This window comes from Crassostrea angulata, chromosome 5, assembly GCF_025612915.1.
Source record: "Crassostrea angulata isolate pt1a10 chromosome 5, ASM2561291v2, whole genome shotgun sequence".
In the NCBI taxonomy this organism is placed as follows: Eukaryota; Metazoa; Mollusca; class Bivalvia; order Ostreida; family Ostreidae; genus Magallana; species Magallana angulata.
Window position 1 is genome coordinate 30,792,963 of NC_069115.1, and position 27,433 is coordinate 30,820,395.

General features: G+C 33.5%; 1 pseudogene; it reads left to right on the forward strand.

The window, feature by feature from the left end:
• The first annotated feature begins 1,291 nt into the window (after positions 1-1,291).
• On the forward strand, positions 1,292-9,875 carry LOC128185304 (uncharacterized; annotated as a pseudogene).
• Positions 9,876-27,433: the final 17,558 nt, after the last annotated feature.

Consider the following 27,433-nt stretch of genomic DNA (forward strand, 5'->3'; position numbering starts at 1 on the left):
ATTCTAGCAAAATAATGATTTTTTCTTATGTAACCTACATGTAATTGGGGTTATTAGGGACCAGAAGTAAACACGTTTAAGTTTTCTATCTTTATTGGAAGGAATTCTAGTATTTAAGGAAAAAAAATGTAAGAGAACTTATAAAAAGCGATGCGTGTACCAAAAAGAATTAGTACTCAAAATGTTTGTATCGTTAGGGGTTGACCTTGTAGCTTTTTGCATGTTTTATAAAGCGTTAGGTCTGCTTTGCATTCGCGACACTCAATGATAAAATTGTAACACTAGGCGGCGATTAATCATTAGTGGTTGATGTTGTAAACTGTTAATGCAAAAATTAATAACATTAAGGGTTGCAATTGCAACGCTAAATGTTATTTGTATCATTAAGCAGTGTTTTATCATTAGAGGTTGATACAAACCTATACCCGAAGATCATGATTTAAACAACTTAAACAATATATATATATATATATATATATATATATATATATATATATATATATATATATATATATATATATATATATATATAAAAAAGCACTAAAGATAACCAACGACACGAACAATAAAGTAAAATATTGTCAAATTTTCGGGACAACCCGTCCCTTCTTCAGGACAACAAAATAAAAACTACATAAGAAAGAAGAATAACATCTACAAAACTAGCACTAAACTAAACTAAATAATATATAAAAACTAGATAATATTTAAACACCGGATCAAAACGTGGCAGCTACATCTTTATATTTAAGAATTCGAGCCCGAGAAAGAAATGAAGTGGGTTGACAACAAAAACAACCTCGATGATTTTATTACCTTTGTCAATTCTTTCCATCATTCTATCAAATTTACGACTGAAATTTCCTCATTCAACAACACGTTTCTTGACACTACTTCAACTTTAGTCGATGGTAAACTCGATTTCAATCTTCATACTAAACCTACAGATTCCCACCTCTATTTAATGACGTCTAGCTGCCACCCACCTCATACGTTTAGAGGCATACCAAAAGGCCTAGCCACCAGAGTCAGACGTATTTGTTCAACTCAAGAACTATACTCTGAGCAAAGTCAACACCTAAAATCCCACTTATGTGCCAGGGGCTTCAGCTCGCACTCTGTACAGAATGCAATTGATGATTTAGCTAAAGAGGATCGTTTATCCCTTCTGAAATATAAACCCAAAAACGAAGTAAACAAGGTCCCATTTGTCACTACTTACCACCCTGTCCTTAGGGGCCTAAATGCAGTCTTAAAGAAGAACCTACCAATCCTTTACAGCAATGATAAAATGGTTGAGGTTTTCAAAAACCCCCCAATGGCAGCTTTCAAGCGTCCTAGAAACCTTAAGGACATGGTGGTAAGAACCAAACTAAAGAACCCTCTGCCTAATGGTGGCTTTAGAACTTGTTCTGACACCAGATGTCTGTTGTGCAAACACAGCTCTGATGCAGACGACTTCTCTAGCCCCATTACTGGCCGTACTTACAAAATTTTCGCAAATACTTCTTGTCGTACGGACAATTGTGTATATCTCATCAATTGTAAATTTTGTCAGAAACAATACGTAGGGGAAACAGGAGACCTCCGCAGGCGCATCAATAATCATCGTTCCACCATCAAAACTAAGAAAATTAAAGAACCCGTCGGGGAACATTTTAATTTAGATGATCACAAATGGGAGGACATGATGGTGTTGGTCATTGATCACAACCCTAACTGGACAGATGCGGAGAGAAAAAACAAAGAAAAATTTTGGATGCATAGACTGAAGTCATTCCGCCCTGACGGCATTAACAAATTAAGTGACTTCACCAAAATGAACATCAACTAAGTACTGATTTGTTTTCGTAGCAATATCACCATCTTCATCTTTTTCGGTCCATGTACAAACTATTAATCATGTTATTTATTCAAATTATTAGCTATTTCCTTAATCGGTTTTGTTCTTTTGCTTTATTTCACTTCCATTAGTTTTTACATTCATGATTATTTATGTGGTCTTTTACAGGGCCAATCTTCCCTACAAACTTTCACTACGAATTATCTTACTAGTACAACTTAATTAACAGTAACCCCCAATTAGCAAGTTAATTCGTTCGCGTTATCTTTCAGCACTTCTTCACAGACCGTCCGCTGCGTCGGAGGGGATTTTTCTTTCTCGGGCTCGAATTCTTAAATATAAAGATGTAGCTGCCACGTTTTGATCCGGTGTTTAAATATTATCTAGTTTTTATATATTATTTAGTTTAGTTTAGTGCTAGTTTTGTAGATGTTATTCTTCTTTCTTATGTAGTTTTTATTTTGTTGTCCTGAAGAAGGGACGGGTTGTCCCGAAAATTTGACAATATTTTACTTTATTGTTCGTGTCGTTGGTTATCTTTAGTGCTTTTTTATATCTCATCTTATAACCTTGTATCTTTTGATCCGACACTTTAGATAACGAGTGTTGTTGGTTTGCTAGTGCTTCTTATATATATATATATATATATATATATATATATATATATATATATATATATATATATATATATATATATTTGAAATACGGTTTGGTCACATCATCATATCCCATTAAGCCCGAAGGTCTTCATGGACGATTTGATCACGTACCAACCCGTATTTATATCCCGATATACATCAACAAATGAAACATTATACCTTATAACAATGCTCCATATTCTCTTTCTTGTGATGACCTATAAAGCCGCTTTAAGTAAGATGACGTAACAAAAAAGGTACCATAATGTTGCAAGTATTTGATTATCATGATAAATGAATCAGACTTTACTTTTGACGAGACAACACTCTTTTTATTATAATAAATGGAAACAGATAAGAAAATTCACTTGTACAATTGAAAAAAAAAACGATTAAAGCTTGGCGGAATAGTACCACTTCTGTTGAAGTCGCAGAGCGGTTGGAAATTTGAAAACAATGTGATTGAAAGTCTACTTAGGCTTTTTCAGGGGAAAGTCTATCGCAGAATCAGATTCAAGAGCATAATATTTTTCCTCCAACATTATAGAGGAAAGCAATTTTAACTTCGAAGAAAACGGACAGAGAAGCACAAGGAGTTAAATTTGAACGTTATCCGTGAATGAACTAAACACTAAAGGTCTGTGATATTGCGTTTTTGATGGAGGCTAATAATAAAGTCAGAAATGAATTTTAACTGAATAAACTCCTTTGACAGATTGCGATTGCAATTTTCAAGAACGCCTCGTGTATGATATCGATCCATAAACATTATTCTGTTTAGAGGCCTATCTTAGGCCTAAATGAACCATATATCCCCTGCAATTAATGTTTTATCATTTAAGAAAACGAATGAATATATAAAACTTCGTATACTAAGTAAGTAAATACAGAATACGTTTTTTTATGCCTAAATTATGTTTTCATTGAGATATTTAATAGGTCTGTTTCAGCACAAGTCGGTTAGTTTGACCACTTAGAAAATGTAGTTACCTACATTATTCATGCCCTACTTTGGCCTCTTGTCCCATAATGATGTTATGCAGTAATAACAGCAGAATGCGCTATATAAGGGAATATATGTATTATATAAGGGAAACATTTGCAAGTGTATATAGATAGATAGATAGATAGATAGATAGATAGATAGATAGATAGATAGATAGATAGATAGATAGATATATATATATATATATATATATATATATATATATATATATATATAGATATATATATAGATATATATAGATATATATATATAGATATATATAGATATATATAGAGATATATATATATATATATATATATATATATATATATATATATATATATATATATATATATATATATATATAATTTGCCTAAATATTAAGCGCTATTCAAACTGTTGCTACATCTAAACATTCAGCATTCACAGCAATGTTTAACATGTAATTTCGGTGTAAACATGATTTGTTTGAATTTCCAAAATGTTTTTAGGTTCATTGTCTGTATTTGTAGTGCCATAAATGAGCGTATGTCCGCGTGTCCTGGTTTCTTGTAACGCTTCGTCATTCTCAAGTCCTATGTCATTTTCCTGAGTTTCACTATTATCATTTAGACTAAACACTGGGAAAATGTATGCGGAATCTGTCTGTAGTCGTTCTACTGGTTGTTCTCCTCTCTCTTGTTCTGATGCTTCAAGATTCAGCGATTGATATTGTATCTGCCACTCATTTTCCTTTGTCCTGCTAGCATTTATTTTATTTCGGAAACACCTGAAATATACATATGTTATAACAAATACAGAAAAAAATAAAACAAAAATTCCAAAAAAGCTGATCAGAACATTAGCATTATTTCCAAGCACATTTTTATCTATAGCTACGTTGGTCACTGTAGCATCACCGAGATTGTTTATTTCGGTGAATTGTTTATCAGTTACGGATCGATACGATAATGTTATGTTTGATATTGTAATTTCTAAAATGGGCGTATAATTTGCTAAAACTGTCCTTGTTGAATCTGTGAAAAAAAGTTGAATGTCGTTGAAATGCAAAACATTCAATCTTTGTTATAAAAATATTGAAGTTTAATACGTAAATAGGTATAATTAGATGAAATTTAATATGTAATAAAAAAGTATCGCATACAAGACATATTTAGGCGTTGATGATCCATATCAGTTTCCGTGTGCCAAAAACAACCACGAGAAAAGTGACATTCATTCGCGAAACAAGCACAAATAGATTGGCAGTCCTCTCCATAGAAAGGGTAAATGCATTTCTGGGTGCAATCCTTGCCATGATAGCCAATTGAACACTCTAGATGTAAATATATTTAAATTTCTAGCATGACAAACATCAATAGGTGTATGTTTTAAATTGAAACACATTTTTTTTCACTTTTAAATGGTATTTTAAGATAGAAAAGACTATTAAACAAATTATAAATCCTTACTTTCACACTCGCCAGTTGATTTATTTAGTACAAACCCATAGCAACAGTCAAATCCACCAATCCTACAACGACGTTATTAATATGGTAAGATTAAACAAGTAAAAATAAATATATCAAAACACTTATTGAATACACGTTAGAAAGCACTTACCCAGGACATTTGCGATTTTCAATAAGTCGAAATAAGTCAAACGAAACAATACACAATACAAATATCATCCCCATTGATCTGCAAAGAATGGAAGGAAATGATATTTAATACGAATATTACATTGTATATCTAAAGCGCTTTGTTTTCCTGTTAATCGTAATCGGTTTGAAAGGTTTTTTTTTAATTATTTTTATTAATTAATTACTAAAAAGAACCGAAATCAGGAAACTAAAACATAATTTAAAAATATTTAAAGTAGATACAGTGTTCTGTGAAGTCATACTTTTCAGCTCAGCTGAAAGCTCAAGTGCCCTTTTCTATCCAAAGTTCGTCCGTCGTCGTTGGTGTTGTTGTTGTTGTAAACTTTTTTACATTTTCATATTGTTCATATTCTTCTCCAGAACCACTACGCAGATTTCAACCACACTTGGCACACAGGATTCAAGTTTGTTCAAATAAAGGTCACGCCCTCTTTGAAAGGGAGATGATTTAAAATTATTAAAAAATTTGTTGGTATTTTTCAAAATCTTCTTTTCAAAAACTATTAGGCCATAAAAGATGTGACTTGTATGGAAGCATCCTCAGGTAGTGTGATTCAAGTTGGTTCAAATCATGGTCCCCGGAGAAAGAGTGTAGCCACAGCGGAGGGATCGAGTTTTTCATAGGAATATATTGAGAAAATCTTTAAAAATCTTCTACTCAAAAACTATTAAGCCAGAAAAGCTCAGATTAGAGTGGAAGCATCCAAAGGTAGTGTATATTTAGGTTTGTTAAAATCATAATCCCTGGGCGAAGGGCGGGGCCACAATGAGGGAATGGATTTTTACATTAGAATGTATTGAGAAAATCTTTAAAAATCTTCCTCTCAAAAACTATAAGGCAAGAAAAGCTCAAATAAGAGTGGAAACATCATCAGGTAGTGTAGATTCAAGTTGGTTCAAATCATAGTCCCTGGGTGTAGGGCGTGCCACAATGTGGGAATCAAGTTTAACATAGGCATATATAGAGAAAATCTTTAAAACTCCTCTACTCAAAAAATATTAGACCAAGAAAGCTCAAATTGGCGTGGACGCATCCTTAGGTAGTGTAGATCCAAGGGCCACAATAGGAGAATAATTATTTAACAAAGGAATATATAAAGAAAATCTTTAAAATCTTATTCTCAAATACTATTAGGCCAGAAAAGCCCAAATTTAAGTGGAACTTGAATTTCTTTACAAGTATGTGTAGTGCAGTATTACTTGCATACTTAAGTTGAATTCTTTTAAAAAAATAACAATACATCAAGGATAAAGCAATATAGTATTTAGATGGCATTAAAGACTTTGCAAGTTCAATGTTGACGAGAGAACGTCATATATTAACACAATTTAAGATTTTCTTATTGTGCAATTTCTTAAATAGTTTTCAAAATTAAAATTGTGAAATATCCAATCGCTTTCAAACAAATGAATGAAATTGACAAAGTACCAAATTGCAAAACCTTGTTAAAAGAAAGACTAAAAAAGTCCTTAGTCTACTGCAATTTATTCTAAATATTTCTTCAAATTCATACGAATAATATTAATATATTGAACGTATATAAACGAAAACACCAATATTGAAGCACGTTTCATGCTTTTGTTTAAAATCTAATAAGGCCCCTTGACGTAAAGCTCTTTGCAAAGAAGTCTTTTTTTTTCAATTGAACTGTTTCTCACAGATTAGATATCCAGTATATGGGTAGCAAACATAACTGGTGCATCCATTAATAGCCATTTTGCACGCAGTAAGAAATTTGAAACAAATATAAGCAAAGACTTATTTTTTCTCTTGTATTTATTTAAAGCGTGGTCCTTCTTTTCAAGCTACGTTTGCTTAGAAGTACCTGATGCTTTCAAGTTATGACAACTTACTATTTCATTATCAGTTCATCCAAATAAAACCAGATATTGATAACAGTTGTTGTGATGTGTCAAGTGTTGTCATCAAATCAAGGACTTGGGACATATACTAAATGTATATAAGCAAAGGAATTAATTGCGATTTATCGCAAAACTCATTGCATTTAATCGTAAAATTCATGTGTTTAATCGCAAATATTTTGTGTTTAATCGCGAAATTGTTGCGTTTAAACACAAAAAATATATTGCGTTTAAACGCAATAATAGCTTTTAGTATAAACGCAATGTTTTTCCGATTAAATAATATAACACAAAAATTATTGCCTATGATGTGTAAAGTGTTGTCATCAAATTAAGGACTTGGTACATATACTAAATGTATAAAAGAAAAGAAAAGAAGGATCACGGTTTAAAAAACATGTTTCAGCAAAAGTTCAATATCTCAAGAATGTGTATAATGCAATACAATAGTATTATTACTGCTATTTCCAGTTTTTTGAAATGTATGTCATTGAACAAAAATATTGTTGAAAGTAGATGTGGTCCATATTTACCTTTTTATTTTGAAAATATTTTACTAAGTGAGAAATGTACAAAAGTGAATTATAATTGTATAAACAAGAACAATTAAATGTAAATAACAAGGAAATAAATTTTATTATATTATGTTGCAAACAGCATATTTTTTCATGCTTGTTGCAAAGTAGAATTCCAAATATGTGTGGCCTTCTTAGTCATTTAACAATGAAATACTACATTGAAAGGTGAGTAGCAATACACAACTCAAAATTGTTGATTTTTGATAACCAGTGGTCGCTCTGGAAAACTATTTTTGAACAAAACTTGTAGTGCTACATTCTATATATATACTTTTTTTTTAGTATCAAGAGCAGTAATTTATTAAGTTATTCCATTAACCTGTGTAAATTTTAAAGCATATTACTTTACTAATGTGAATGTGTGTGCATGTATGAATGGGTGGTGAAAGGGGAAAAAAATCATTGTAAAACCTGCATATATCTTAAAAGTGTTTATGAAAATACAATGAATAAATATTAATTAAAAGAGAAAAAAAATGTATATAAGCAAAGGAATTAATTGCGATTTAACGCAAAACTCATTGCATTTAATCGCAAAATTAATGCGTTTAATCGCAAAATTAAATATTATTTACATGTTATCATAGAATTATAAACTTAATATTCATTAACACGTACCACGTAACAGTATAAATATTACAACACAGGTAACAGGCAACGGTACTAGAATCACAACATGACACGTTAAACATAATCACGAACTTCAAGTCAGTTTTCAGGCGGATCACCTTGTTGTGAATACAAAATTACCAAAACCTATTCTCAATGTCAACTTTTGAAATATGACAACATAGACACCTTAAGAAGCATTTACAATTATTTTTCTTAAAAAAAAACATATTCCTTCGGGTTTCGTTTGATTTTCGTTTCTTAGCTAATTTCTTTGTACTCCAAATAAACGTGTCCTACGCATAAAACCCAGTGACATTTTAGTAGGCATAATGATTTAATTTCAGTAAAAACATTAAGGAATTTTATAGCTTTTAGAATTCATATTTCGAATTTCAATACAGAAAAAGATTTGGTGTTGTGAGTTTTCATTGATTACACATTTTTAAAAATATTATTGTTTCCTTGCACATGTATTCTACGTGGATCGATGGTGCTACAGTTTGCAACGTTAACGTTGTTTGTTTCCTTTAATTTATTTCAGTATATTGAAAACCGTATATGTTTAGGGTAAGTGCTAAAGCACACTTTTTCGATTAAACTTTGAATGTATCTGAAGATATCATCAGAATAATCATATCGTTTTAGGATTGATGGAAAAGATGAGTGCTGTGTTGGTTTTTTTCATTGAATCATCATGGATAATTAACGTAGTGAGCATTATACTTGTAGCTTTCAAATAAGAAAGATGCACGTATAACTACCTTAGTTCATCTTACATCACCATTCTATCAGCACACATATTGGTTTCACGTAAAAGCGTTAATAAAATGATGGACTAAGTAAGCTATTAGTATTTTCCTTTAGAGTGCTCCAATGGCTACTTTGGCAGCGATTGCTCCATGAAAAGCATTTTTCCAAACTATGGAGAAGACTGTCAATAATACTACCAATGTATCCAACCTAAATGCTACCTTTCACATGGATGTCTCACGAAAACGGCAACTTTCAATTGCTATCAAATTTCAAGTATGTAGCGAACTAGAATAGTGATTTTAAAGGGCACTGTATTTGTGGTTCTATTTTGAAAATAGCGTTGATCAAAAAAAAAATTCAACAATTTCTAACAGATTCAACATATTCAATACAGCAAAATTCTTACCCAAATCTACAACTACAGTTTGGTTAACGTTTTTAAAGAAAACGTTCTCATATCCAGTGGCTACAGAAGACTCTGTATGTACCCATAAACGGAGTGATACTACAGTGAATTATTTCCCTGATAACACCTGGTAAATCTGCTAAATAACAGTTTTTATAGGATTTTTTGGAGTTTTCGTTTTGTCTTTCATTTTTTTGTTGTTGCTTTTATTCATCTCATATTTTTCCGAAAGAAACCAAATTCAATTGAAATAAAAACGAGTGTGTGGAAGGTTCCGTATCTATCGCTGCATCTTGACACAGTGGGGATTCAAAGTACACCATATCCTGTATCAAGCAAACGGTAAAATGCAGATTCTGCGTACTTAATTGTCGCCAGTTTTTAACAATTTGAACGTAAATGGTAATACTAGTGATTTGCATGGTCCAGATATAATACCTGGACCCAACGTGGTTTCAGAAGAACAAGCTTTAGACAGACAAAGCCTCATTCATGATTTTCCGTATGCAGGAAATGAATTTAACGTTACTCTCGTTAATCGAGCAGATCTTTAAGAATTTTATGATCAATAACCAGTATTTACATTAGCAAGTATTGTTCTTTTTCTCACATTGCCGCTATACCTAGAACTCCTCTTTAAGCCGTCCAATTATTAATAGTTTACCTTGTTTTGCTGTACATTATTTATCTGATTTGACGTCGGATTTATAATCATCAATTTTTACCACTTATTCGAAACCAGTTGAAAATTATTATCAATGTACTCGTCAATGTATTACACCAAAAATATTGAAAGATTAATATTAGAATACTACGCATCAATTCAGCGTTCGGTAAAACTATATTGAGGGGCGATATGGAAAGCTAGAGTGACGTGTGTCTTAAGGTAACGTTTAAAATTTCCCCTTTTATGCTTTATTTATTGCTGGGCAGTATGAGTGTACTTCATATATTTATACATGTATATATATATTTAATTATATATATATATATATATATATATATATATATATATATATATATATATATATATATATATATATATATATTTATATATGTATATATTTGAGTATTTATGATCAAACAAAGTTTTTTTATACTAATTTATTAGTAAACATTAAGTTAATAAGACGTTACCTGGTAATAATTGATACATGACCAGTATTTTAAGATAACATTTGATTGAACATTCTAACAATCTTGTTATATCGAAAAATGAATTTGACTTAATAATAAACGCTTTAGGTTAATACATATTTTTATGGAACAATCTTAAGCCTGTAAATTATTTGATATGTCTGTTTTAGTGATTTATTTTGATGGTTTTAATATCCAACTACGATTTATTCTACATTGTACTTACCGATAGCCAATTGCAATAAACAAGAGGTAAAATAAAATTATACAAGACTGAAAGTTTCATTTTATTCTATATACAATTTAATTGATCTGTTCGGAGTTGTCGTTTAAAAATAAATGGATTTTGCATAGATTTTCACTTTCAATTACAGCAAGCAAAAATCGTCACCACCTGTTTCAATTATTGTGAAATTTTGAATCATACTTTATCGCATTGTTTTTGAAATCACATTTCCTGTTCATAAATAGTTAGCCTATAACATTAGTTACGCATTATATAAAACTTATTACAGCTATCGGTATATTTTTCATAGTAAAATTAAATCAAAACACGATTCTTCTTGAATTATATATTTCACATGTTGAAACAAATTTTTCCTTGCTTAGAATATGATGAATGGTTCAATTTTATAACTTTGATTTATAGTTTGTATTCAACCCAATTACATTAGTGCATGAGATTGTTGATTATCATAATAAATAAAATAATAGAGTACAATAAATCCTCATGTTATTACATGTATAGATACAGTCATACGACTCTGAACATGAAACATGAAACCTTTTTCCTAATAATCAACGATTGTAAAAATGATGCATTAACTGCCGAATTGTACTATTTATCCTTTGATAACAACTGAATTCAGTATTAGAACAACAGAGAAATGCTAACATGCATTTATAGATCCCAAACATCGTTCGTGCTTTAGATAGAAGGCAAACCTTTAAGATTGTACCATCTTTTGGAGATATGAAACATTTTTTCATATTGCTGTCAATAAATTAAAAACAGCAAAACAAGTAGATCGAATTAGTATTTTCTAATTTAATCAGGTAATCGTGAACTAATGATAACCTACACACGTTGTAAAAATTCATATATAGTGGGAAAAAAATTGAAATTCTCGTGTGAAACATATTACTAATCAAGTATGTTGATTAGATCCTTTGCTCTGCTCCGCAATCAGGAAACTCTTACTTATATATGGATTTAATTTAAGGAAATAAAAATGAATTACAGCATAGTGATCTGATAAATCCAGTTTATAAACAGTTCATAGATGAAAATCTTGTATATTATCATGCATATTTCATAACCACCCTTACAACATGCAAAATAGATATATTGAATTTTACATTACTTTAAACTTAGCTACAAGCATGTTTCATTATAGTTGATTGAAATATATCTTCAAATTCAAAGCTGAGAACTGTTGGCACATATAATGCTGTTCAGTCCTTTTCTTAGTTTGGAAACAATTGTGTATCTTGGAGGCAATACATATTATGATTTATACCTCCTAAGTTAGTAACCCTATATGATAATCATTAAAGCCCTGCCCTAACTCCAGAACCCCTGACCCAGGGGCCAAGAAATTCATTACTTTTGAAAGAGACACTCTTCCTTATCGTAAATATGTACTTATTTCATCGAAGTAATAAACAGCAACAGAGAAAATTTTTTAAGAATTACTTCACTCATTTAGGGTCCCATCCTAACACCAGAACCCCTGACCCAAGGCCATGAAATTCACAATTTTGGAGGAGGCATTCTTCTTTATCATAACTATGTGCTGGGTTCAACTGTTTAATATCAAGGAGAAGAGGAGAGATTTTCAAAGAATTATTGCATTTTTACTATATCATCATTAGAGCCCCGCCATAACTCCAAAACCCTTGCCCAGGGGCCGTGATCTTAAAAATTTTGGAAGAGGCATTTTTCCTTTTCATAATTATGTATTTATTTTATAGGCTTAATACTAGGGAACAAAGGAGAATATTTTTTAAAGAATTAATGCATTTTTTCTATATAACCATTAGAGCCCCACCTTAATGTCAACCAACTGACCCGAATGACATGAATTTTACAATTTGAGTAGAGAGTTCAATGCTTATTACAATCATGCCAGTAGTTTGACTGCTGGATGTTCAAGAGTAAAGTTAATTTTGATGGTTTAAGCCCCACCTCTCAGGCCCAAGAGGAACAGGGTAATGAATTTCATAATATTAAACTCCCCTTCCCACATACATGCTATTTGCCAAATTTAATTGAAATTGATTTATTGGTTTCAGAGAAGAAGCTAAAAATATTCAAAAGTTTACGACCGATGAACGACGTACGACGAACAACGACGAACAAAAACATATAGCAATAGGTCACTGGAGCCCACTTGAAATATACATGTGTATCTAGAAGCATCCTTAGGTTAAGTATATTTTCAAGTGTGTTTAATTCATGATTCATGGACGTAGAATTAGGCCATAATAAGGGGAACATTTAAAAATATCACATATGGATACATGTGTGTATACATATGTATGGAAGATTAATATTCTATTCTCTTACAATGAAAATAAAAATGCTATTACTTTTTATATTTCTATGCAAAAATCGTGAAATGCTGATTTACGTTCAGCCATATAAGCAAATTCAAGTTCAATTGTGTTCTCAGACCACAGCATATATAATGTATGAGGTACATGTATATTAAAAAAAACAAAATTATATTGTTTCAATATTACTAATAAAACAATTCAAAAACAACAATAATCGTAGATTGTTAAAGAAGATTTATTTAATTATAATTTGCTAAAAAGATTTCTGATTATTTTTAAAAGATAAAAAAATGACTAAAATCTTAATTGTTAACATGCATAATATCTCATCAAAATTTAACCTATATTTTATGTTAGAGATATTAATCTTAAATGCATCAACCACAATTCATCTATCACATAAACTATTACAAAAATACAACTTTTTAGTAGTGAATACAGTGGAATAATACAGAAAGATGATTATATGATTAATGATAACTAAATATATTTTTAGATAGTAAATATACATGAACGTTCTAATTATTTTTACGACACGGGTTTTAAAACATTATCGAAAATAAAAATAACTCGGAACGTATGGATGTAGTTTATAGAGCAAAGTCATAGCGGTTATCTAAAACGCTCTTTTTGATTGATATAAATGTTACAATCAAATTAATATATGGTAGTTATTGGTAAATTATAAAAATGCAATGTGTTCATTTTTGAATGACAGAAAAACCAATCCATTCAAATTTCAAATGTTTAAAGGATCTTCATGGACTATAAATTTCGGGATAATTGTGTGCGCCACAGAAAAAAACCAGCCATTTTTTTTCTTTTTTATAGAATTTGGCGAAGAGATGATAGAAAGACTTTCTACATAATATTTTTGGAATGTGCTTCAACTTCGATTGGTTGGATTTATTTAAGAATTGTATCAGAAGAATATTTACATGAGTATCACAATTCCAAGTACATAACAAAGAACACATCTTGCAAGAGACTTCCATAAGTATTGGCTAAATGTTAAATAACTTTATGATGTCTGATTCAGTACAAAACTTAAGCAATAAACGTATCAATCATATTTAAGGTCTTCCGTTTCCAACGGAAGACCTTCTTGTTATTGCTTTGTTTCTTTTTCACTATTATTAAGGTCTTCCGTTGGAAACGGAAGACCTTATTGTTTTTGCTTTGTTTCTTTTCCTCTATTATTAAGGTCTTCCGTTTCCAACGGAAGACCTTATTGTTATTGCTTTGATTCTTTTCCTCTATTATTATTATTATTCTTTTTTTTTTCTCCCACGTTTTCTCAAATATGCTTCAGCCGATTTTCATGAAATTTTCAGAGCTTATTTATGACAAAATTTGTAAGAAAATTACACGAGCTTTTTTTGGTCGTCACTTCCGGTACCGAGATATCAAAGATTTTACGTTTTTGCTTGTTCACGATTTTTCTCAAAAAGTATTTAAGATAGAACCTTTAAATTTTCAGAGATGGTAGAGAGTGAACGGCCGCAGTGCCCTTTGCATATCCGAACGTCCGCCGTCACTTCCGGTCGTCACCGGAAGGAAATGAAAAACCTTAATTTTTCAATTTTTTGAACTTGAATTTTTTTTATGTTACTATTCGATAGAGACACTTAAAACACTTCAGAATAGGAAATTCGTTTTTAAATCGATCCACGCATTCTCGAGATTTTGAGCTCAAAAGTTCTGAAGCGAGAGTCCGCGTAGCTCAGTCGTTAGAGTGGTGGACTTGTGCCCAGGCGACCCGGGTTCCGTCCCCAAGTGCCGATTATATTTCTTCCCTAATTTTGTTTTGGTTAATGATTTTGTCTTTAAAATGATGGTTTTTATTGTTTTCCGTTTTATTTTTATAATAAATAAAGATAATAACAGCTTTTTTAGTACAAATATAGAGCTCGTTTCTGTCAGCAGTTGGCTTAATTCAGACGCTCGTCGCATCGCCAGCATCAAAGACATGCCGCCGAAGCTCCCTTGCAGTACGACTACATTAGAGTTCACTGGGTCGCTTTGCCGGCATCAAAGAAATGCCGCCATCTCCTTGACTGTATGCACACAACATTTACTAAGCAATGCACAAACGTTATTCTACATGGCTTTAAAATGAGGACTGATTAGTATTTATTTACATAATTATATAGATAAACGCATGCATGAATACATGCGTTTATTGACATAGGTTGCTTATATATTGATTTCCTGAACACTATAAAACACTATGAAATCTCTCTCTCTCTCTCTCTCTCTCTCTCTCTCTCTCTCTCTCTCTCTCTCTCTCTCACCCTGACAACCGGGTGACTGCGATACGGTGTGAAAACTGACCACCCTTGTATCTGTGTTTGGGCCTATGTATTAACAGATGTAAACACTGATCGTTGATATACACTGTTGAAACAAATAGTCTGATTATTCACTTTTGATTTATAAAAATCATTACGGCAGGGTGGATTGGGATTATAATCATTTACAATCAGTCTTTTAAAGTTTAGATTTATTTACAAAAGTTTATAAACATGTACATGTTCGCCCAAAAGCGGGATTAGTGATTAAGCAGCGGGGTCAATAATTCTTTCTCTCTCTCTCTCTCTCTCTCTCTCTCTCTCTCTCTCTCTCTCTCTCTCTCTCTCATTATAGCTAGATAAACAATAAATGTGCATATCCGTATAAATTAGCCTAGCGAACATTTTTATATGGGTATAATATATGTATTAATTTATTAAATCGGAATTTGAATTAATTATTCTCCCCTGGGAATAAACCCCGTTTCAAAATCGCCCTCACTTGGTTTCAGACTTTTGACGAGTCATGGGACAATATGTTTTGCCCTGCGTATAATCTCTCTTGGATGGGGATCCGATTACTATTGATGAAATAAAATCACTATTATTGATGAAATAAAATGTTTTTCTATTAACTTATATAGCAAATTAAAAATGCTGAGGTGGATTGAAAATACGCTTTATATATCAGACGTCCGCGTCAATTTGTTCCCGCCCATTTCAGACGTTTTGACCTGTTGCATTCATCTCCATGTACCTAATATTAATGCTTTACATATATTAGAATAAAAGTAAATATCAAAGAAAAAATCATAATTAAGATTTTGAGATTTTTAAATTTCAAATCAATGGTACAGTGGCTTATACAGCGCTTATACATTGTTCTAACATATGTATTTTGTTTAGAAATTGTGTAATATGTGATATTTAGAATTTAATATTCTATTTTAATATAGAAGTCACCAACCAACCCCCCCCCCCCCCCCCTTCATAAAATCATTCAGTTTTTCCGGTCCGATTTTACTTGATCTTTGATATTAGGCCTTTAATTTCAACTAAGTACCATTCTAGATTACTGTACTAATTACAATTAATTATAGTAAAAATTATACTAAACTATACTTCTATAGTACAAGTTGAAAAACACTCTTCAATTAAGATTTAGACAAAAACAGTCTTTTATTATTAGGGTCTTCCGTCTTCAGCGGAAGACCCTTCTTATTGTTATTAGGGTCTTCCGTTTACAAAGGTAGACCCTCTTTTTTTTCTTCGGTTTCTTTTTATTACAGGTTATTAGACCTGTTATTAAGTCAAAAGACCTCTTATTAAATATGTAATAAAATGGGACTGGTCCTTAAAATTAAGGATCCTACAGGGTGGATAATCCTTCATCCATCGCTCTTTTAGATCACATCTGCATTTCCTGATATTTTCGCTGATGAAGATAAAAGGCAAGGTCATTTCCTTTCTAAAAATCGGACGGAAGACCTCCTCGTTGCTCGCAACGAGATCGTGTCTAGTTATTAAGGTCTTCCGTTGGAAACGGAAGACCTTATTGTTTTTGCTTTGTTTCTTTTCCTCTATTATTATTAAGGTCTTCCGTTGGAAACGGAAGACCTTATTGTTTTTGCTTTGTTTCTTTTCCTCTATTATTATTATTATTTTTTTTTTTTTTTTCTGTCACGTTTTCTCAAAAACGCTTCAGCCGATTTTCGTGAAACTTTCAGATCTTACTCATGACAAAATTTGTAAGAAAATTACACGAGATTTTTTTGGTCGTCACTTCCGGTACCGAGATATTAAAGATTTTATGTTTTTGCTTGTTCACAATTTTTCTCAAAAAGTATTCAAGAGAGGACTTTCAAATTTTCAGAGAAGGTAGAGAGTGAACGGCCGCAGTGCCCTTCGCATATCCGAACGTCCGCCGTCACTTCCGGTCGTCACCGGAAGGAAATGAAAAACCTTAATTTTTTAATTTTTTGGATTTGAATTTTTTTTAGTTTTTCATTCGATAGAGACGCTCTCAAAACTTTAGAATATGAAATTCGTATTAAAATCAATCCACGCATTCTTGAGATTTTGGACTCCAAAGTTCTGAAGCGAGGGTCCGCGTAGCTCAGTCGTTAGAGTGGTGGACTTGTGCCCAGGCGACCCGGGTTCAGTCCCTGAGTGCCGAATCTTTATTCTCTCTCATTTGTGTTTTGATGAATGGGTTTATCTTTAAAATGATGGATTTGAATATTTTCAGTTTTATTTTTGTCATAAATAAAAAAAGATAGCGGCTTTTTTAGTACAAATATAGAGCTCTTTTCTGTCAGCAGCTCTCTATATTACGACGCTTGTCGCATCGCCGACATCAAAGACATGCCGCCGAAGTGCAGTTCGCCCGCATTAGAGTTCGCTTGGTCGCTTTGCCGGCATCAAAGAAATGCCGCCAACTCAATGACTGTATGCACACAACATTTAGCAATGCACCCAAGTTATTCTACTCGGCTTAAAAAGGAGGACTGCTTAGTATTTAATCCCATATATAGATACACACATGCATGTATACATGCGTTTATTGACAAAGGTTGCTTATATATTGATTTCCTGAACATTATAAAACGCTATGTAATCTCTCTCTCTCTCTCTCTCTCTCTCTCTCTCTCTCTCTCTCTCTCTCTCTCTCTCTCTCAAGTACAAATGTTTTAGCATTTGAATAAGAACTAGTACAGGTAACGTGGAGTAAATTGGAAAGAAGCTAAATGTACATTGGCGTCCAAAAACTATACATATTCTATATCAAGTTACGGGATAATGTCTATGGATTCAAATAATTCGAGTTTCGATTGGCGTGCTTGACATGTACTGTAGAAAAAATTCTAACTCCCGAGCCCCTTACTCAATCCGAATGAAATTTTGTGTAAATGTACCTCGGACCCCATTCTTATTGTCTGCTAAATATGCAGCAGATTGAACAATTAAGAAGAAATTCCTGAGATCAAACGGCGAGTATAGCCTGTACGGGGACTTAAAATTTACACAGTACATGTAAGCTGCCGCGTAATATTTCTGTTGCGTGTATATTTCTTGTTTTCCGTTTAATCTGTATCTACGATAGCGTGTGAACTACTTATGAATGTTAGAACTGTGGAAATTACTGTCATCAAATTTTTACCGAATAAATTTACGTGTTACTGATTTCGTTATTTCTACATTTATAAAGATGTTATCAATCCTGCTGAAATAAAACAGTCAAGCATATTAGTAAACGACACGAAAAAACGTTCTCAACACTGATATACATGGGTAAAATGCATCAGTCATTGTTTTAGGACTTCCCCTAATTGTTGTTAACCGAATCCGAGATCCACACCTAAAAATTCTATTTTCGATTTATTTAAGACGAAAAATCAAGCTCGGGTCTTTTCACCCCCCCCCCCCCCAGACACAAACACGCATCAATATTTCAAATGACCTCGCACTGTTACCAAACCTGAATAGTCAGACATCTTACACGTTGTTTTTCATCTCATACAAAAACTCAACTCCTCTCCCGGGCGGAAACTCCCAAAATTCAAAGACAAATTCGGGAATTATTTCGCGTCAGCAATGTTTTGAGACACCTGCAGAGGCTGTGTGTTCTAATCTCGCCAGAGCCAAGATTTGTTCTTTCTCTCTATTTCTTTCTCTCCTTTTTGTCTAATTTTCTTACTAAAATGGGAATTATTTCGCGTCAGCAATGTTTTGAGACACCTGCAAAGGCTGTGTGTTCTAATCTCGCCAGAGCCAAGATTTTGTTCTTTCTCTCTATTTCTTTCTCTCCTTTTTGTCTAATTTTCTAGCTAAAATATTCAACATAAAAGGGTGTTTGACTGTAAAACAAGTTGAAAAACACTCTTTAATTAAGATTTAGACAAAAACAGTGTTTTATTATTAGGGTCTTCCGTCTTCAGCGGACGGAAGACCTCCTCGTTGCTCGCAACGAGATCGTGTCTAGTTATTATTATTATTTTTTTTTCTGTCACGTTTACTCAAAAACGCTTTAGCCGATTTTCATGAAACTTTCAGATCTTATTCATGACAAAATTTGTAAGAAAATTACACGAGATTTTTTTAGTCGTCACTTCCGGTACCGAGATATTAAAAATTTTATGTTTTTGCTTGTTCACGATTTTTCTCAAAAAGTATTCAAGATAGGACTTTGAAATTTTCAGAGAAGGTAGAGAGTAAACGGCCGCAGTGCCCTTCGCATATCCGAACGTCCGCCGTCACTTCCGGTTGTCACCGGAAGGAAATGAAAAACCTTAATTTTTTAATTTTTTGGATTTGATTTTTTTTTATTTTTTCATTCGATAGAGACGCTCTCAAAACTTCTGAATATGAAATTCGTTTTAAAATCAATCGACGCATTCTTGAGATTTTGGACTCCAAAGTTCTGAAGCGAGGGTCCGCGTAGCTCAGTCGTTAGAGTGGTGGACTTGTGCCAAGGCGACCCGGGTTCAGTCCCTGAGTGCCGAATCTTTTTTCTCTCTTATTTGAGTTTTGATTAATGGTTTTATCTTTAAAATGATGAATTTGAATGTTTTCCGTTTTATTTTTGTCATAAATAAAAAAAAAACAGCGGCATTGTTATCAGGACAAATATCTAGCTCTTTTCTGTCAGCAGCTCTCTAAATTCCGACGCTCTTTGCATCGCCGACATCAAAGACATGCCGCCGAAGTGCCCATGCAGTTCGACCGCATTAGAGTTCGCTGGGTCGCTTTACAGGCATTAAAGAAATGCCGCCATCTCAATGACTGTATGCTCACAACATTTAGCAATGCATCCACGTTATTCTACTCGGCTTAAAAAGGAGGACTGCTTAGTATTTAATCCCATATATAGATACACACATGCATGTATACATGCGTTTATTGACCTAGGTTGCTTATATATTGATTTCCTGAACATTATAAAATAATGTAACCTCTCTCTCTCTCTCTCTCTCTCTCTCTCTCTCTCTCTCTCTCTCTCTCTCTAAAGTACAAATGTTTTAGCATTTGAATAAGAACTAGTACAGGTAACACGGAGTAAAGTGGATAGAAGCTAAATGTACATTGGCGTCCAAAAAAATGACATATTTTATATCAAGTTACGGGATAATGTCTATGGATTCAAATAATTTTGAATGCATTGTTTAATGATAGTCTTCTTACTGATTGGAAGTCAACGCTAAAAAGTCATTGTTATGAAAGATGGTATACTTCTTTTCTTATTTTTGTGCATGTCTATATACTGATACAAATCTGTTGCCTGTCGGGATTAAGAAAAACCTCCGAAGTTTATACACGTAATACATTGGTAAAATGCACCAGTCATTGTTTTAGGACTTCCCCTAATTGTTGTTAACCGAATCCGAGATCCACACCTGAAAATTTTATTTTCGAATTTATTGAAGACGAAAATCAAGCTTGGGTCTTTTCACCCCCCTCCAGACACAAACACGCATCAATATTTTAAATGACCTCGCACGGTTACCAAACCTGAATAGTCGGACATCTTACACGTTGTTTTTCATCTTACACAAAAATTCAGCCCCTCTCCCGGGCGGAAACGTCCCAAATTCAAAGACAAATACGGGAATAATTTTGCGTCAGCCATGTTTTGAGACACCTGCAAAGGCTGTGTGTTCTAATCTCCCCGGAGCCAAGATTTGTTCTTTCTGTCTATTTCTTTCTCTCCTTTTTATTTAATTTTCTAACTAAAATATTCAGCATAAAAGGGTTGTTGGACTGTAGTACAAGTTGAAAAACACTCTTCAATTAAGATTTAGACAAAAACAGTCTTTTATTATTAGGGTCTTCCGTCTTAAGCGGACGACCTTTCTATTCTTATTGTTATTAGGGTCTTCCGTTTACAAAGGCAGACCCTCTTTTTTTTCTTCGGTTTCTTTTTATTACAGGTCATTAGACCTGTTATTAGGTCAAAAGACCTAATTTGATATGAAATAAAATGGGGCTGGTCCTTTAAATTAGGGATCCAACGGGGTGTATAATCCTTCATCCATCGCTCTTTTAGATCACATCTGCATTTCCTGATATGTTTCGTTGATGAAGATAAAAGGCAAGGTCATTTCCTCTTCTAAAAATCGGACGGAAGACCTCCTCGTTGCTCGCAACGAGATCGTGTCTAGTTATTATTATTATTTTTTTTTTCTGTCACGTTTTTTCAAAAACGCTTCAGCCGATTTTCGTGAAACTTTCAGATCTTATTCAGGACAAAATTTGTAAAAAAATTACACGAGATTTTTTTGGTCGTCACTTCCGGTACCGAGATATTAAAGATTTTATGTTTTTGCTTGTTCACAATTTTTCTCAAAAAGTATTCAAGATAGGACTTTCAAATTTTCAGAAAAGGTAGAGAGTGAACGGCCGCAGTGCCCTTTGCATATCCGAACGTCCGCCGTCACTTCCGGCCGTCACCGGAAGGAAATGAAAAACCTTAATTTTTTAATTTTTTGGATTTGAATTTTTTTTTATTTTTTCATTCGATAGAAACGCTCTCAAAACTTCAGAATATGAAATTCGTTTTAAAATCAATCCATGCATTCATGAGATTTTGGACTCCAAAGTTCTGAAGCGAGGGTCCGCGTAGCTCAGTCGTTAGAGTGGTGGACTTGTGCCCAGGCGACACGGGTTCAGTCCCTGAGTGCCGAATCTTTTTTCTCTCTCATTTGTGTTTTGATTAATGGGTTTATTTTTAAAATGATGGATTTGAATGTTTTCCGTTTTATTTTTGTCATAAATAAAAAAAAATAGCGGCTTTTTTTAGTACAAATATAGAGCTCTCTAAATTACGACGCTCGTCGCATCGCCGACATCAAAGACATGCCGCCGAAGTGCCCCTGCAGTTCGACCGCATTAGAGTTCGCTGGGTCGCTTTGCCGGCATCAAAGAAATGCCGCCATCTCAATGACTGTATGCACACAACATTTAGCAATGCACCCACGTAATTCTACTCGGCTTAAAAAGGAGGACTGCTTAGTATTTAATCCCATATATAGATACACACATGGATGTATACATGCGTTTATTGACATAGGTTGCTTATATATTGATTTCCTGAACATTATAAAACGCTATGTAATCTCTCTCTCTCTCTCTCTCTCTCTCTCTCTCTCTCTCTCTCTCTCTCTCTCTCTCTCAAGTACAAATGTTTTAGCATTTGAATAAGAACTAGTACAGGTAACGTGGAGTAAATTGGATAGAAGCTAAATGTACATTGGCGTCCAAAAAATTATACATATTTTACATCAAGTTACGGGATAATGTCTATGGATTCAAATAATTTGAAATTCATTGTTAAATGATTGTCTTCTTACTGATTGGAAGTCAACGCTAAAAAGTTATTTTTATTAAAGATGGTGTACTTTTTCCTTTTTTGTGCATGTCTATATACTGATACAAATATGTTGCCTGTCGGGATTAAGAAAAGCCTCCGAAGTTTATACACGTAACTATACAAACGAACGGGTGACTGCGATAAGGTTTGAAAACTGACCACCCGTTTATGAGTGTTTGAGCCTAAGAATAAATAGATGTAAAAAAAATCAATAGTTACATCTTTCAAACAACCTGGAAATTAAATTTACACAGTACACGAACCGACCCCCCCCCCTGCCCCTTCCTATTCACAAAATCATTTAGTTTTCCTCGCCTGATTTTACTGGATCTGTCATCTTGAACCTTTATTTTCAACCTAGTTCAAGTCTAGATTACTGTACTAATGACCAGACCTATTCGTTCATTTTTAAGAGAGATATGAATTTTTGGGCATTCGAGTTTCGATTGGCGTGCTTGAATTGTACTGTAGAAAAAAATTCTAACTCCCGAGCCCCTTACTCAATCCTAATGAAATTTTGTGTAAATGTACCTCGGACCCCATTCTTATTGTCTGTGAAATATGCAGCGGATTGAACAATTAAGAAGAAATTCCTGAGATCAAACGGCGAGTATAGCCTGTACGGGGACTTAAAATTTACACAGTACAAGGGATGTAAGCATCCGCGTAATATTTCTGTTGCATGTATATTTCTTGTTTTCCGTTTAGTCTGTATCTACGATAGCGTGTGAACTACTTATGAATGTTTCAACTGTGGAAATTACTGTCATCAAATTTTTACCGAATAAATTTACGTGTTACTGATTTCGTTATTTCTACATTTATAAAGAATTTATCAATCCTGCTGAAATAAAACAGTCAAACATAATAGTAAACGACACGAAAAAACATTCTCAACACTGAAATACATGGGTAAAATGCATCAGTCATTGTTTTAGGACTTCCCCTAATTGTTGTTAACCGAATCTGAGATCCACACCTCAAAATTCTATTTTCGATTTATTTAAGACGAAAATCAAGCTCGGGTCTTTTCACCCCCCCCCCCCCTCTCCAGACACAAACACGCATCAATATTTCAAATGACCTCGCACTGTTACCAAACCTGAATAGTCAGACATCTTACACGTTGTTGTTCATCTTATACAAAAATTCAGCCCCTCTCCCGGGCGAAAACGTCCCAAATTCAAAGACATATACGGGAATTATTTTGCGTCAGCCATGTTTTGAGACACCTGCAAAGGCTGTGTGTTCTAATCTCCCCGGAGCCAAGATTTGTTCTTTCTGTCTATTTCTTTCTCTCCTTTTAATTTAATTTTCTAACTAAAATATTCAACATAAAAGGGTTGTTGGACTGTAGTACAAGTTGAAAAACACTCTTCAATTAAGATTTAGACAAAAACAGTCTTTTATTATTAGGGTCTTCCGTCTTAAGCGGAAGACCTTTCTATTCTTATTGTTATTAGGGTCTTCCGTTTACTAAGGCAGACCCTCTTTTTTTTCTGCGGTTTCTTTTTATTACAAGTCATTAGACCTGTTATTAGGTCAAAAGACCTAATTTGATATGAAATAAAATGGGGCTGGTCCTTTAAATTAGGGATCCAACGGGGTGTATAATCCTTCATCCATCGCTCTTTTAGATCATATCTGCATTTCCTGATATGTTTCGTTGATGAAGATAAAAGGCAAGGTCATTTCCTCTTCTAAAAATCGGACGGAAGACCTCCTCGTTGCTTGCAACGAGATCGTGTCTAGTTTTTATTGTTTTTTTTCTGTCACGTTTTCTCAAAAATGCTTCAGCTGATTTTCATTAAATTTTCAGATCTTATTCATGACAAAATTTGTAAGAAAAATACGAAAGCTTTTTTTGGTCGTCACTTCCGGTACCGAGGTATTAAAGATTTTACGTTTTTGCTTGTTCACGATTTTTCTCCAAAAGTATTTAAGATAGAACCTTCAAATTTTCAGAGATGGTAGAGAGTGAACGGCCGCAGTGCCCTTCGCATATCCAAACGTCAGCCGTTACTTCCTGTCGTCACCGGAAGGAAATGAAAAACCTTAATTTTTCAATTTTTTAAACTTGAATTTTATTTATGTTTTTATTCAATAAAGACGCTTGAAACACTTCAGAATATGAAATTCGTTTTAAAATCGATCCAAGCATTCCCGAGCTTTTGAGCTCAAAAGTTCTGAAGCGAGAGTCCGCGTAGCTCAGTCGTTATAGTGTTGGCCTTGTGCCCAGGCGACCCGGGTTCCGTCCCCGAGCGCCGATTATTTTTTCTTCCCTAATTTTGTTTTGTTTAACGATTTTATCTTTATAATGATGGTTTTTATTGTTTTCCGTTTTATTTTTATTATAAAAAAATAATAACAGATTTTTTAATACAAATATAGAGCTCGTTTCTGTCAGCAGTTATCTTAATTCATACGCTCGTCGCATCGCCGGTATCAAAGACATGGCGCCGAAGTGCCCCTGCAATACGACTGCATTAGAGTTCACTGGGTCGCTTTACCGGCATCAAAGAAATGCCGCCATCTCCATGACTGTATGCACACAACATTTAGCAATGCACCAACGTTATTCTACATTGCTTTAAAAGGAGGACTGATTAGTATATATTCACATAATTATATAGATACATGCATGCATCTATATATGCGTTTATTGACATATGTTTCTTATGTATTGATTTCCTGAACACTTTAAAACACTATGAAATAAATCTCTCTCTCTCTCTCTCTCTCTCTCTCTCTCTCTCTCTCTCTCTCTCTCTCTCTCTGACGACCTCGTGACTGCAATACAGTGTGAAAACTGATCACCCGTGTGTGTGTGTTTGGGCCTAGGTATTAACAGATGTAAACACCGATCGTGGAAATACACTGTTAAAACAAAGAGTCTGATTATTTACTTTTGATTTAAAAAAAATCATTACGGCAGGGTGTATAGGGATTATAATCATTTAAAATCAGTCTTATGAAGTTTATATTTATTTTAAAAAAGTCTACAAACATGTACATGTTCGCCCAAAAGCGGGATTAATGATTAAGTATCGGGGTCAAAAATTCATAAATGTCCTATCTTATTAACCGATTGCTTAACACTGATCGTTTAGACATAACACTGGTGCATCGAGTGGATTCGGGAAAAGGGGGGATAATTAACCATGCAACATTTGTAAGATGAATGTTATTTTATTTTCCGACTAAGCAGATGTTTTTATCACACAGTGTTAGTCGGGAAAGATAAACTTGAGACAAAAAGAAAAATAATCGATGTATCAAAGAGAATTCGGCATGTGTGTATCTCAGACAAAGACTTTTATAAAAAATACATGCATATTGCGAGTGTTTTAAAAATTAATTGATTTATTAGGCTTTTGAAGCGAGCTGGTAGTTTTCTATCTGAGTCAGAGTTCGACCCCTTTCTTTATTTATGGTTTCATTGAAATTAATGTTTAAACGGGCTTGGCACCTGTGCAGCCGCGTAATATTTCTGTTGCATGTATATTTCTTGTTTTCCGTTTAATCTGTATCTACGATAGCGTGTGAACTACTTATGAATGTTAGAACTGTGGAAATTACTGTCATCAAATTTTTACCGAATAAATTTACGTGTTACTGATTTCGTTATTTCTACATTTATAAAGATTTTATCAATCCTGCTGAAATAAAACAGTCAAACATAATAGTAAACGACACGAAAAAAAAATTCTCAACACTTAAATACATGGGTAAAATGCATCAGTCATTGTTTTAGGCCTTCTCCTAATTGTTGTTAACCGAATCCAAAATCCACACCTCAAAATTCTATTTTCGATTTATTTAAGACGGAAATCAAGCTCGGGTCTTTTCACCCCCCCCCCCCCCCAGACAAAAACACGCATCAATATTTCAAATGACCTCGCACTGTTACCAAACCTGAATAGCCAGACATCTTACACGTTGTTTTTCATCTCATACAAAAACTCAGCTCCTCTCCCGGGCGGAAACGTCCCAAATTCAGAGACAAATTCGGGAATTATTTAGCGTCGGCCATGTTTTGAGACACCTGCTAAGGCTGTGTGTTCTAATCTCGCCGGAGCCAAGATCTCTCTATTTATTTCTCTCCTTTTTATTTAATTTTCTAATTAAAATATTCAACATAAAAGGGTTGTTGGACTGTAGTACAAGTTAAAAACACTCTTCAATCAAGATTTAGACAAAAACAGTCTTTTATTATTAGGGTCTTCCGTCTTCAGCGGAAGACCCTTCTATTCTTATTGTTATTAGGGTCTTCCGTTTACAAAGGAAGACCTTCTTTTTTTCTTCGGTTTCTTTTTATTACAGGTTATAAGACATGTTATTAGGTCAAAAGACCTCTAATTTAATATGAAATAAAATGGGGCTGGTCCTTCAAATTAGAGACCCAACGGGGTGTATAATCCTTCATCCATCGCTCTTTTAGATCACATCTGCATTTCCTGATATGTTTCGTTGATGAAGATAAAAGGCAAGATCATTTCCTCTTTTAAAAATCGGACGGAAGACCTCCTCGTTGCTCGCAACGAGATCGTGTCTAGTTGTTATTACAATCAGTCTGAGAACGTATATGTATATTTTTCACTGCACAATATTGGTTTATGGGGTTTGACTACGTGTAAATTCACGCCTACATTTAATTTTGTTCTTTCTTCTGTGGTGGAAGATTGGTTGATCCGCCTCTCTTTCTATATGTAGAATGTTTCAAAATTGAACACATTAATATGATGTCCAAGCGCATCGC